Source organism: Mus caroli, unplaced genomic scaffold, assembly GCF_978045245.1.
Source record: "Mus caroli unplaced genomic scaffold, Mus_caroli_1 scaffold_10, whole genome shotgun sequence".
Lineage (NCBI taxonomy): Eukaryota > Metazoa > Chordata > Mammalia > Rodentia > Muridae > Mus > Mus caroli.
Window position 1 is genome coordinate 9,545,590 of NW_028227265.1, and position 15,113 is coordinate 9,560,702.

Consider the following 15,113-nt stretch of genomic DNA (forward strand, 5'->3'; position numbering starts at 1 on the left):
GGAAGCCCATGACTCACTCATCTTTCTTCCAGTTTCCAGGTCATGTGCAATCCTTCCAAGGTCACAGCAGGCCTTGGTGTGTCTTATCCTGTCATCCCAACCTCCCTGCCTGCTGCCCCAGGACTTCTTCCTGTTTGGCTCTGAGTCTGTACCACCAAAGTGAACACAGAGCATTTCTGATCCAGAGTGGAGTCAAGTCTCAGGCTGCGGTCTCGTCTGCACATGAGAGTCAAGAGTCATTTGAAATGTGTGCTAGCTTTTGTTTTTCTTTGCCGAGATGGGGGTCACTTGATCCTCCTGCCTCAGCTTCCTAAAATCCTTTGTCTTTAAACACTGATTTTGAGTTCAGCTCAGTAACCTGCTGGGAGAGGTGTGAAGGGGGCAGACGAAGGTGTTACTTTGTGTCCAGTGTCTGGATGGGTGTTTCCTAGCATCTTTTTTCCCCCTGGACCTGGAGTTACAGATGCCTGTGAGCCACTATGTGGGTGCTGGAAATTCAACCCATGTCCTCTATAAGAGCAGGCAGGTCTCTTATCCATTGAGAAGCATGGTGGTCCATATCCAAACAGAAGTAGCTTAAATCAGCAGAGGCCCAGCTGTAGGTGAACAGGAGACATCAGGCCCTGCTGGCACGTGCCAGTTCACCCTTACCTAGACTAGAATCTTAGAGTAGAAAATTATTAACAGTCAGGCTTACCTAATGCAGACATGACAAGGTCATGAGCCGGGGAAGCTTCAAAATCCACAGGGTGTAAAAGGCAAAGATGAATCCACATGGGGGCTGTGTTGAGAAACCGACAAGCTTAAGTGGTGTTGGCAGATAAGACCCCACCCCTGACTACTAAGTGAAGAAGAGGGGCAGGGAGCTGCATTCGGCCATAAAACCTATTTTCTGAGGCGGATAGAGAGAGGGCTCGGGCTGGAGAGATGGCTCAGTGGTTAAGAGCACTGACTGCTCTTCTAGAGGTCCTGAGTTCAATTTCCAGCAACCCCGTGGCGGCACACAATCATTTTGTAATGAGATCTGACACCTTCTTATGGAGTGTCTGAAGACAGCTACAGTGTACTTACATATAATAAATAATTCTTGAGAGAGAGAGAGGGAGAGGGAGAGAGCTGCCCTGAGAGAGCTCAATGGTTAAGAGCACTGGATGCTCTTGCAGAGGACCCAGGTTTGGTTCCCTAAACCTTGGTGGTGACTCACAGTCATCTGTTAATTCTAGTTCCAGAGGATCTAATATCCTCTTCCGGCCTCTCTGGTGCAGGAGGTGCACTGACATACATGCAGGCAAGACACTCAAACATATCAGACAAGTACATTTATGAATAAACAAATAAATAACCTAATTAATTAATAATTATTTAATTAACAAACCACCTCTTCTCTGTCCTCAGTCAACATGTCTGCCATTTGTTTGGGTTGGCGTCAACTTCATGCCTGGAGTCCCTCGGATTTGTCATGAGTTGGGGGTCTTGGTTCCTTAGTGGGGGCTGCCTTCTATGGGTTTCAAGAGGAAGAGTCACTTACGAAGGGGTGCTGTCGGGCAGTTCTGTTTAGGTTGACAAGCGTGGATTACATAAGCTATTACTTAACTGGGCAGGTCCCTGCCTGCAATGCCCAATTATGCAGAGGCACAAGGTGGTAAATTGGGCTTTCTCCCCCCCCCCAAAAAAAAAGTTCACTCAGAGCACAAGAATGCACGTTGAAGCAGCCAGTGAGATGGCTCTGTGGGTAAAGGATGCAGCTTCCAGCTTTGATGGCCTGACTTGGTTCACCAAGACCCACATGGTAGAAGAAAAACAACTCAAGCAAGTGGTTTTTTGACCTCCACGTGTGTGTGCCATGACATGCACCCAGCCCACCCCCTCCACACACACACACACCATCATCCGTATGCATATAGAGAATAGGTTAACATGGTTTTTTGGTTTTTTTTTTTTTTTTTTTTTTTTGGTTTTTCGAGACAGGGTTTCTCTGTGTAGCCCTGGCTGTCCTGGAACTCACTTTGTAGACCAGGCTAGACTCGAACTCAGAAACCCACCTGCCTCTGCCTCCCGAGTGCTGGGATTAAAGGCGTGCGCCACCATGCCCAGCAGAGTATTTTTTTTTTTTAGATTTATTTATTTTATGTACATGAGCACACTGTAGCTGTACAGATGGTTGTGAGCCTTCATGTGGTTGTTGGGAATTGGATTTTAAGACCTCTGCCCACTTCTGTAGGCCCAGCTCACTCCAGTCAACTCCGCTTGCTCAGTCCCTGTTGGCTCTAGCCCAAAGATTAATTATAATACATAAGTACACTGTAGCTGACTTCAGACACACCAGAAGAGGGCGTTAGATCTCATTATGGGTGGTTGTGAACCACCATGTGGTTGCTGGGATTTAAACTCAGGACCTTCGGAAGAACAATCAGTGCTCTTACCTGCTGAGCCATCTCTCCAGCCCAACATGTATTTTTTTTTTTTTTTTTATGATGAGGTCTGATGTAGCTTAGGCTGGCTTTGAACTCTTGCCCCGTCTCCACGCCCTGAGTGCTGGGATAAAGTGGGGAGGGTCACCAAACCTAACACTGGGAGTCCATTTTTAACTCAGCCATTGGCAAAGTTGCTTTCTTTTTTTCTTTTTCTTTTTGGCGTGTGTTGGGGTGGAAAGGGTTTCTCTGGAACAGTAGAGCAGGCTGGCTTTGAACCCAGAGATCCACCTGCCTCTGCCTCCCCCGTGCTGGGATTAAAGGTGTGTGCCACCACTGCCTGGCATTTTTTTTTTTTTTTGTCGTTGTTTTGTTGATCCAGTCATGTCTAAAAATCCTTCCTTTCCCTACTCATAAAACACTTACTTTTTCATCAATTTTTTAAAAATTTAACATAAGATTTTCTTTTCTGCCAGACAGAGGGCTTCCAGGTAGAGGGGGTGATGAATACTCTCCATCTTCTCTAGCCAATGAAAATGGAAACATTTCTTTCCCAAAGGTAAGATGGCTTATCAGGAAAACCATGAGTTTTGGAGAAAAATAACAACAAAACAAGAATCCATGACTCAGGGACACAACCGTTTCTTTTGATCTGGATTTGTAACACAAACTGGTCTTCATCCACCCTTCTGCCTGAGTGTCCTAATGGCTCAGAGTAAACAAAGCAAACAGAACCAAACACACACACCCCCAGCCACCCCCCCCACAAGAAGAAAGAAACAAAGAAAAGACAATCCCGATCTTTCCCCAGCTAATTGTGAGAACAGGCTGGGAACAGGAATCCAAGCTTCCTGATTGTCAGGACCCAGCATGAAAAAATTGCCCAGTCAGGCACTGGCATCCTCCTGCCTCAGTTTTCCAGAGAGCTGGGATTATAGGAGTGTATCTTTACATCTTTTCTTTTTAATGATTTATTTATTATTATATGTAAGTACACTGTTGCTGACTTCAGAGGCACGAGAAGAAGGTGTCAGATCTCATTACAGCTTTACATCTTCTAAGTGAAGCGCTTTAACAGTTTTGTTTTGTCGAGACACGGTCTCTCTATGTAGTCCTGACTGTCCTGGAACTTGCTATGTAGATCAGGCTGGCCTCCAACTCAAAAGCAATCTGCAGGCCTCTCTCTCTAGAGGGCTGGGATTAAAGGAGTGCATCACGATTTTCAAAATTGGGTTTTGCTGAAGCAAAGGAGGGGTTCTGAGACTGTCCCAGTGGCTCCGTCTCGGTGGTAGAATGTCCATTGTTATTTTGGGGGGCAGGGTCTCTTGTAATCCTCAAACCCTATGCGCCTGAGTATGACCGTGAACTTCCAATCCTGCTGCCTCCAAAGCACTGGATGACAAGCATGGCGGTTCATCCTGCTCATTAATGCTAACACCACTCACTATAGGCAAGGTGCTAGGGCACTGAGAATTTCTCTCTCCTCCACTTTTGGCCAAAAATAAAACCTTGTAGGACTGCTGTTCCTTGGGTTTTGAGTAACCCTTCAGGCCAGCAGGCAACCTCACGCTCTGGTAAAAGACCCCCCACCACGCATCAAGGTGGAGATGCTGCAACCTTCCGGAGTGAGCTATCTCAAGCAGACTCTGCAGAGGCAGGAACTGGGGAGGACAGGAGGACACAGAGGTTGTGGGACAGACGTGGTGGCAGACAGGAAATGTGATCCCTGTCCTGACTCGCTGGGCTAGGGGAGTGGGGGGACCTTAGAGGAACCCCTCAACTCTTTCCCCAGCTTCATCTTTCCGTGCCCTTGGACTGACTGGGGAGGGAAAGTAGCCACAGGAGGCAATCCCAATCAAGGTCCCGTCTGCACAACCGGAGCCCTGGCTCTTCACATCCCTTCCGGGGGCGGGGAGGGCTGATACGGGTGGCTAGTGGTAGGTCCTCTGGCTTCTGTTAACTGTACCTTCAGTGTTTGTTTGTTTGTTTTTGTAACAAACAAATCCCGTGTGTGTGTGTGGGGGTGCACATCCCTGTGAAAACATGGGGAGACTAGAAGAGAGCATCCTACAAACTTCTCTAGCACCCTGACTCTTCCTTAGAGGCAATGTCTCTTCCTGAATCTGGAATTCCCATTTTCTGAGCTAGTCTGGAAGCCTGGAACTCCCGAAGCTCTTCCTATCTCTGCCTGCCTCGCTCAGAGCTGGGGTTACAGGTGGGCACGGTGCCTGGGTTGTCAGGTGTGAGCCAGGATCTAAGTGGGTGCAAGAAGAACTCAACCACTGAGCCATCTTTCCATTCCTTTGCTTTAAAAAATATATTGTTGTTATTATTATTATTTTGAGACAGGATATCTATATATAGCCCTGGCTGCCCTGAAACTTTCTATGTAGACAAGGCGCTGGCCTCAAGTTCACAGAGATCTTACTGCCTCTGCCTCCAGAGTGGAGTGTTAGAATCAAGGGCAGGGGACTGAGGGAGCTGGAGAGTGGCTTAGGGCTTAAGAGCATGTTCTGCTCTTCCAGAGCACCTAGGTGTGACTCCCAGCACCCACATTAGGAGAACACAACTGTCTGTAACTCCAGTGCCAGGAGACCTGACACACACACACCCCCTTCTAGCTTCTTTTTTTTTTTTTTTTGGTTTTTCGAGACAGGGTTTCTCTGTGTAGCCCTGGCTGTCCTGGCACTCACTTTGTAGACCAGGCTGGCCTCGAACTCAGAAATCCGCCTGCCTCTGCCTCCCGAGTGCTGGGATTAAAGGCGTGCGCCACCACGCCCGGCTCCTTCTAGCTTCTTTATGCCCCAGTACTGCTGTGCACATACCTGCATACAGATATATACATAATTAAACATGATAGCTGTTGGTATTGGCAGAGGCTCCAGAAAGACCACACCAGTTCCCCCTGAGATTTAGGGGGAAGGGCAAGGTGGAGGCAGAGAGAGAAGAGGGGGAAGACAGGGGGTGGGGAAGGGGCATTCTTCAAATATATATATATATATATATATATATATATATATATATATATATGGATGGTGACATGGTCACAGGTAAAGGTGGGAGGTGAGCCCAGTGGATTCTGGGAATATGGTGGCCGTTGTCTTGGCAACAGGTGTGTAAGTCACACTGTCACCTATGTGATGTCACAGGTTTTGGAGGTCCTGGTACCAACAATAGTGACTAGGTATTTTTGAAAGGCATACTTCACCATATCTATTTTGTTTTTTTTTTTTTTTTTTTTTTTTTTTTGAGACAGGGTTTCTCTGTGTAGCCCTGGCTGTCCTGGCACTCACTTTGTAGACCAGGCTGGCCTCGAACTCAGAAATCCGCCTGCCTCTGCCTCCCGAGTGCTGGGATTAAAGGCGTGCGCCACCACGCCCGGCTCCCACCATATCTATTTTCTTTTTAATGATTATTAATTTTTTTTTTTTTTTGGTTTTTTGAGACAGGGTTTCTCTGTATAGCCCTGGCTGTCCTGGAACTCACTCTGTAGACCAGGCTGGCCTCGAACTCAGAAATCCGCCTGCCTCTGCCTCCTAAGTTCTGGGATTAAAGGTGTACACTGCCACCACCACCAGGCTTTTTTTTTTTTTTTAATAATGTTTTCTTACACTGGGGACTGAATCTAGGTTCCTCAAGCATGCTTGACAATTGTTTTACCCCTGGGCCATGCCCCCTCCTCAGCCTCCTTTTACTGTTTTGAGACAGGGTCTCATTAAGTTGTCTAGGCTGACCTTGAACTCATGATATGACCTAGGCTGATCTACTCTTCCTGCCTTGGCTGGCGGGCAGAGTAGCTGGGATGACAGGCTCTGTGGCACACCTCATCTGCAGTAGCTACCCGCATCATTACTATGACCTTGACTGGCTGGATAAGGTAGGACGTAAGACGACTGTCTGGCACAGTGATGAGAACACTCATTGTCACAGCAGAGGTGTGGCTCTTTCTGAGCTTCGTTCATGCCTGGCGTGTGCTGAGAGGTTAATCAGAGGGGACCGTGACAAGCTAGTTCTGGGGCTTCCAGACAGATAAACATCTTTTTTCTAACTGGTTTGTGACATGGATTGTTTAGTGCCAATTTAAAATGTTTTCATCGATGGAAGTTTAAAAAAAACACAAAATACAAACAAACAAATAAAAATATCTTAAAGCGGGGTGGTGGTGGCACACACCCTTTATCCCAGCTATCAGAAGACAGAAGTAGTTGGACCTCTGAGTTAGAGGCCAGCCTGGTCTACAGAGGGAGTTTCAGGACAGCCAGGGCTGCACGTAGAAACCCTGTCTTAAATAAACAAAAAATGAATGAATGAACGAACGAACGAACGAATGAACGAATGAATGAATGAATTAAAAGAAAAAAGAAAAAGAAAACTGTATGGTAGTCCACACCTGTGATCTCGGCACTTGGGAGGTTGAGGCAGGACGGCAGGGAGTTGGAGGTCTGTGGGGGCTAGCTACTGAGTGAGTGGCTAGGCCATCCTGGGCTGGAGTTTTGTAAAATTGAAACTGGAGCTAGGCTTTGAGCTGTGGGCTGGGGTGAAGGACAGAGACTGGGGACCAGGTCTCTTGAATGCTAGCTGGGAGCACAAAAGCCTCAGAAGTCATAGGCTCTTCAGACATCCAAAGGGGCTAAAAGTCGGGGGATGAATCACAGACAGAGGCAGAGGCAGCCTGATAAACTCGGAACAAAGCCAGAGCTTAGCTCAAAGGGCCCGGGCCAGACCCCAGGGTTTCCTGCTGTGTCAACAGGAAAGGGCAGCCAGAGCTGTCTTCCTCCCCAGACAGCAGGTGTGAGCTCCTGAGGTCACTGCAGCCTCAAGCCAGGACTCGCCAGCTACCACAGCAGCCTGGGCTTACCTAATAGAAAGACTGGACTTTGATCGGAACAAACCAGGCATGGCTGTTGGCTGGGTATCAAGGAAGGGCTGTGGGTCCAGAGAGGTTCCCTATGGCATGGGCGGGGAGAGTGTTCCTAGCCCGAGCTGGTCCAGAACTAAGGACTGCAGCTCTACATGGCTATCTGGATGGACGAAAGGTGTCCTAAGGCAGCCAAGCAAGCTCCTGTTTAAAATGTTATTTATTTATTTTGGGGGAGAGGCACAGGCCACACCGTGTGCCTATGGGATTACAAGGACAACTTACACAGTTGTTTCTCTTGCCACCATGAGTTCCAGGGAGCAAACTTAGATTGATCCCTTAGGTTGGTGGCTTTTACCTTGAGCCATCTTGCTGGTCCCCTTGTTAGAAAGTCTTTGGGGTCTGAAAGACAGCTCAGAAGGTAAGAGCACTGACTGCTCTTCCAGAGGACCCAGGTTCAATTCCCAGCACCCACATGGCAGCTCACACCTGTGCGTAACTCTAGTTCCAGAGGATCCGACACCCTCACACAGACATGCAGGCAGGCAAAACACCAATGCACATGAAATAAAAATAATAATAATAATAATAATAATAAATCTTTCAAAAAAATCTCAAGCCCTGGCTTGCAACCTGTAGCTTTATGGAGCCAATAGGATGAGGAGAATCGGGTGCGACTTTGCTTTAATTAGCTTAGTTCTGTAAATGGCCTTATTGAGAGATAATTCACACGCTATTTTTTTAAAGATTTATTTATTTATTATATATAAGTACACTGTAGCTGTCTTCAGACACACCAGAAAAGGGCGTTAGATCTCATTACAGATGGTTGTGAGCCACCATGTGTTTACTGAGAATTGAACTCAGGACCTCTAGGAAGAGCAGTCAGTGCTCTTAACCACTGAGCCATCTCTCCAGCCCAATTCATATGCTATTTAATGTACTCTTTAAGTGTATAACTTTGTGTGTGTGTGTGTGTGTGTGTGTGTATGTGTTTCTCTGTGTAGCCCTGGCTATCCTGGAGTTTGCTCAGTAGAGCAGGTTGGCTTTGAACTCAGATATCCACCTGCTGCTACTGCTGGATAATGGGATTAAAGACCTGTGCGCCACCATGCCTGGCTGTCAGCTGTCTGTGAGATGAGGGCCGTGCTTGAGTCAACCTCTTTCCCATTGCTAGGCAATATCGGAATTCCCTGCTTGTGGCTTTAGCACCACCATCCAGCCAGAAACAGCACCATAATCCCTATATCGTGATATCTGAAGTGTACATCAGGGCCACCTGGAATCATGGTAAAACAGTTGGCTGTGTTTTTAATTTAGTGGGTCTAGGTTAACACTGCTGGCCCATAGCCTGCAGAATGAGAAACACACTTTTTTTTTTCTTTCTTTCTTTTTTTTTTTTTTTTGTAGAACATGATTTTAATATTTTCAATTGTTTATATTCAACAAACAGAATAATTATTTTAAGATATATTTCATGGTTATGCCTCCCTTTTCATTTCTGATTTTATTAATTTGGAGACTGTCTCTGTGCCCTCTGGCTAGTCTGGCTAAGGGTTTATCTACCTTGTTGATTTTCTCAAAGAACCAGCTCCTGGTTTTATTGATTGTTGAGTCTTTGTATAGTTCTTTTTGTTTCTATTTGGTTGATTTCAGCCCTGAGTTTGAGTATTTCCTGCCCTCTACTCCTCTTGGGTGAATTTGCTTCCTTTTGAGAGCCACACTTTTTTTTTTTTTTTTTTTTTTTTTGTCGAGACAGGGTTTCTCTGTGTAGCCCTGGCTGTCCTGGAACTCACTCTGTAGACCAGGCTGGCCTCGAACTCAGAAATTCGCCTGTCTCTGCCTCCCAAGTGCTGGGATTAAAGGCGTGCGCCACCATCACCCGGCGAGAACCACACTTTTAAAGGATCAATTTGCGACAAGCCTTGTGCACACTGGGCAAGGGATCTACTCCTGAGCTCTGTTGCTAGCCCGCACATCACTTCTTTCTGACACACAGCCTCTCAGAGCCTGGGTGCTTCCTTGCTCCCTTGGACAGTGGCCTCAGGGCTTGGGGACAGACAGGGCTACCTGGAGAACACTGATATTCCTTTCAGCAGGAAGAAGCACAGTGACCCCAGGAGTGGTACACACAGTGACAGTGTATGACTCTCAGGCTGGGCTCAAAAGTCATGCGGCCTTTGCTCAGTACACTGGGGACCTGCACTTGGCTGAGCTCTGGTTGCCATGGAAGACGTGTGTGCACATCAGGTTACCAAGTGGAGAGATAGAGAGACCAGAGTACCAAGGATGCAGGGAAGAGTGTGTGCCGAGAAACCCAGGCTGTTGAGCTTTCCAAAGCTGAAGGAGGCACAGTGGTCTTTGTGCTCACAGATAAGTAAGAGGGGAACCTAGAATGTGAAACACTCGGGCTGTTCCTTCAAGGGAAGGGATACATAACCCGTTATCCCCCCAGAAGGCCAGGAGCAAATGTATTTAGTAGCCTGGTGACTTTGGCACTATCTGCGTGGTCAGAGACCTCCCCCGAAACCTTAACCTAAGCATGTTTTTTCTTAGTCAATCTATAGGGTCTACCACTGTTTTATCTATCTATCTATCTATCTATCTATCTATCTATCTATCTATCTATCTATCTTTATTTATTGTTTTTTTTTTCTGAGACAGGGTTTCTCTGTGTAGCCCTGGCTGTCCTGGAACTCACTCTGTAGACCAGGCTGGCCTTGAACTCAGAAATCTACCTGCCTCTGCCTCCCAAGGGCTGGGATTAAAGGCATGCGCCACCACACTGGGCCTGGGTCTACCATTGTTGTTGTTGGTGATTGCTTGTTTGTTGAGACTGGGTTTCTCAGTGTAGCTTTAGCTGTCCTGAACCTTGCTCTGTAGACCATGCTGGCCTCAAATACAGACATGCACCTTCCTCTGCCTTCTCAGTGCTGGAACTGAAGGCATGTGCCCCACTGCCCCACTTTATACATATCTATTTATCCATACACATTTATTTATACGTATCTATTGCTTGTATGCTACCATGACAGAAGAGGGCATCAGATCCCATTACAGATGGTTGTGAGCCACCATGTGGTTGCTGGGAATTGAACTTAGGACTTCTGGAAGAGCAGCTAGTGCTCTTAACCATTGAGTCATCTCTCCAGGCCCTGTTTTTTTGTTGTTTTTTTGTTTGTTTGTTTGTTTTTGAGACAGGGTTTCTCTGTGTAGCCCTGGTTGTCTTGGAACTCTCTCTGTAGACCAGGCTGGCCTCAAATTCAGAGATCCACCTGGCTCTGCCTCCTGAGTGCTGTGATTAAAGGTGTGCCCCACTTATGGAACCATCTTTATGGAAGGTGTCTACCAAGAGTTTCGATGCCGATCTTTATTTGGCTGACTCTGTTCCTCAAGGAGATTCACTTAAGCTTCACTGCGCACACGGGATTGAGTTAATTATCACCAGGAGAGTTTTCACCAACTTGTGCTGTGCCTAAATGTGCCTAAAATACTCAGGGTCAAACTCCAGATGTTTGAACCAATTGAACCGAACTGCCTTCTTGCCTCCCACAGATTGCTGCTCTGATGTCTGTGGAGGTTGCAGAGACCCCAGCACTAGCTAGCTTTCAGGACCACTCCCCACCTTCAACCCCATGGAACGGGTGATTCCACGATTGGGCAAGCCTTGGGTGAGAGCAGCTTTGCTGAGCTGATGCTCATCTTTTTTTGTTTTTGTTTCTTTTTTTGTTTTGGTTTTTCAAGACAGAATTTCTCTGTGTAGCCCTGGCTGTCCTGGAACTCACTCTGTAGACCAGGCTGGCCTCGAACTCAGAAATCCACCTGCCTCTGCCTCCAGAGTGCTGGAACTAAAGGCGTGCGCCACCACTGACCAGCTGAGGCTCATCTTTTTCCATGTCACAAACCACGGTCATCCAGCTTGGCTGTGATAGGCATGTCACTCCACAAAAGGCCAAGCCTCCTTCTTCCATCTCATCTCGGAAGCTCTCACACCAAGACAACAGACCACTGGCCAAGGGAAGGAGTTTGTGATTGGCAGTCATGTCCTATCTGGTGTGGCTCTAGGCTTCCAGGTGTGGGGTGTGCAGGTGCTTCCCTGCACTCTCTGGATACTGATTGGCTGAAGGCCCCAATAGTTATTGGCTTGATTATAGGTGGCCTCATTAAACCTTGCCTGCAGGGAGCCAACCTCAGTGCCACAGGCTCAAGGGGAGAGGAGCCTCTGTCTTCACTGACACTATCTGGTCTTCCCCTTCCCCTTCCCCTTCTCCCCCTTCTTCAGACACTCTAGAAGGGGGCATCAGATCACATTAGAGATGGTTGTGAGCCACCATGTGGTTGTGGGATTTGAACTCAGGACCTTTGGAAGATCTGTCAGTGCTCTTAACTGATGAGCCATCTTTTCAGCCCTGGTCTTTTCATTTTTGATTCTTTGAGACTGGGCTTTACTCTGCAACCCAGGGTGGTCTGGAACTTGTGGCAAGCCTCCTGCCTCAGACTCCGGAGTGCTGTTTCTCTGGTGGGGTGGCATTCAAGACAGGGTTTCTCTGTGTAGCCCTGGCTGTCCTGGAACTCACTCTGTAGACCAGGCAGGCTGGCCTCGAACTCAGAAATCCACCTGCCTCTGCCTCCCGAGTGCTGGGATTAAAGGCGTGCGCCACCACTCCTGGTTTGCTTTTGTTTTATAGTTTGATGTATAGAACCTAGAGTTTCATGCATGCTAGTGAAGAGCTGTGCCTCTGAGCGACACCCCCAGCCACCGCCTTTCTGATCAAGGGTCTTTCTTTATACTTAGCTTTCTCTTTGCTTACCAAATTACCTCAACTGACCCACAGCTCAGGTCACAGGGACTTAGTGTGGCAAGGAAGGATCTGAATAACACTCCTGGGTAAACACAGTCATTAGAAGCACAGTTGAAGTGGCACTAGAATACCCAGCCTCTCGCCGTGTTCAAAGGAAACCTGGTTCATTTCCCAATTCTATGTGTTCCACATGTAGGTTCATCCTCATAAGAGAAGAGAGAGATACAGACCGTGTAATAACCACAAAGCACATCCTGGCAGGCAAGTTCTTTTAATGTATGCCAGTGGAACTCAAAACAGAAGCAACATGCAAACCGTCAACCAAGGAGGCGAGACAGGAAAACTCTGAATGCCATAAAATTAAAATTACAAACACAAAAGCTACACATTAAAAAGCATATACAGTTACAGATCCCTGTGACATCAGGAGCCAGAAGGCACCACATGCTTTCAGCTCACCAGAAGGTCCCTGATTTCGACTGGGGCCAGCTGTTGATGGCTTTAACGTCAAACCTCAGGACCAGCACTTCCTGGGTCAACCTGTTATGTTTATCCGATGCTTTCACGTATCAGTTTATCATTAATTCATCAATTAGGTCAAAACAGGGTTCTCCTGTAGCCAGGGCTGGCCTCAAACCTGCTGTGTAGTCAAGGAAGATCTTGAACTTGTAATCCTCCTGCCTCCACCTCCCAAGTGTTGAGATCACCATGCTCAGTTTATGGGGATGGGACCCACGGGCTTCCTGCCTTCCAGGGGAGCACGTTACTGACTGAGCCCTCATCCCAGCCCCATTCATTCAGTGCTGTTAACTGAGACAACTAAGGGACAGTTTAAGGCACTCAGCTCCCCTCCCGAGGCCACCCATTCTAGTCACATTGAACACACAGGGACACCACCCACCTGGAGGTCAGAGGTCAGAGGCTATAGAGTGAAAGGATAAGATGCCATGGTCATAGCTGTGGAGTTAGGCACTCCTTACTGGATGGGTAGATAGGAAGAGACTAGGACCCCAGCCACACATGTTAGGGAAATGACCCAGATAAAATAGACCAGCTTCAGGTAACTCTCCCACTCTGCACTCCTCTGAGGCAGGAACTCTGGCAGAAGAACCAACCCTCCGAAGCACAGGACCTGCCCTCCAGGGACATCAGTGCTCCGGCTGCTTTAGATTGTTCACGTAGAAGAAGGGTGGGATGGAAGACAAAGTCACACCATGCAAGGTGCACACGCACAACAGGGCATCCACGATCTAGACAAACCAAGGCGCTGAGCCTAAGCGAAGACCCGGGGAGGGAGGACCCCAGCAGGCACCCTACAAAATGGTGAGTAGCAAATTGTATGAAAAGGTATCAAAACAGCTCTTAAAAATGCTTAAAAGTCCGCCTTGGCAGAGGCAGGGCGGGGTCTCCTCTGAGGCTGCCCTGCACTATGCAGGCTTAAACCTGGGGACCAGGGTCTCCCACAGAGTGCAGCAGCAGCAGCTACCCCTGCGGGAGAGAGACTGTAGGCTAAGGGTACAGCCCAACATCACACCATAGAGACCAGGGTCAGGAAGGACAATGGGTGACTCTCTAGGAGGGAGGAAGGGGTGGCCTGCACTTTATTTCTAGCACTGGAAATTTTCTCCTGGCTTGAGGGCCAAGGCAGTCATACATAGGTCAGTACATCTGGACTTGCAGACAGGGCCCTGGACCATGGGAGAGAGACTCCTCTGCAGCTGGAGGTGTAAAACAGCATCCCAATTAGCTGCTGGGGCCTCATCCACGTCTGTCCAGGTTACCTTATAATTAAGGACCAGGAAGCGATGATCATATAGCTCAGGACAAGTAGCTTTACCTACCCAGGGGTCTTAGAGTGTGAAACAGTATAAATGGTGTCAGACAATCATGTATATCTGAGGGTAGAGGCAACACAGGCTCTCACCATATTGTCCAAGCTTGCCTGGGACTTTGTGGCTTAGGAGATCCTCCCACCTCAGCCTTTCCAGTGACTGGGTGGCAGGCATGTGCCAGAGCATCTGGCTGTGCTGTGTGATGCCAAACAGCAGGGGGACCAGGCAAGTCAGCACGCCTGAGCTTCCTGCAAGCCTTCCATCTCTTACTGCATTTCTGCCTTACTCAAACACAGTTCTGAACCAAAAACCTATAGCAAATATAAGGTAAAACTGTAATTCTTTTTTTAAAAAGATTTATTTATTTTATGTATGAGTACACTACAGCTGTCTTCAGACACACCAGAAGAAGGCACCTGATCACATTACAGATGGTTGTGAGCCACCATGTGGTTGGTGGGAATTGAACTCAGGACCTTTGAAAGAGCAGTCAATCCTCTTAACCACTGAGCCATCTCTCCAGCCCCAAAACTATAATTCTTTGTAAACAATAAGATACAAAGCCTGCCATGTCTATTCCAACAATCATGATCTCAGGGTCCAGCTGGAGGCTGGCTGTCCTTTTGGGTTTATCTTCTTTTTTCCGAGACAGGGTTTCTCTGTGTAGCCCTGGCTGTCCTGGAACTCACTCTGTAGACCAGGCCAGCCTCGAACTCTGGCTGTCCTTTGGGAAACCTGCTCCTTTCATTCTTGCATAGAATTTTCAACTAAAGCCCTGGGTAACAAAAACCTGGCCAGGGACCACCGCTGGGCTCCAGGGCTTTCCACGGATCCCATGGAGCTCAAAACCCTTTCTCAGCAGAGGGCAGCTGCCCCCAGCTATGAGAAAAAGCAGTGCCCAGGAAAACTTACAGTCCAGCCCTCCCTTTAAAGGAAGGCTTTCCGCTGCTTCAGCAGCAGCTTCTGAGCCTGTGGGTTTCTGAGAGGGACACGGTGAGCAATGGACGAGCTGCTTGGGATCAGACCAGCAGCTCTCTTCTCTCCAGTGTCAAGGCTATCCTGCTCTGCAAGGACTTAGCAGTGCTTTCGCCAGACTGCCCAACTTGGGCTGAATCTCCTTCTGTGCCCACGATCTGTGGAGAGCCGGCCACGCTTCCACTATACCTTCTGAAAGGTTCTCAAGCGATACAGTTCGTCTTGGAATAGGGAT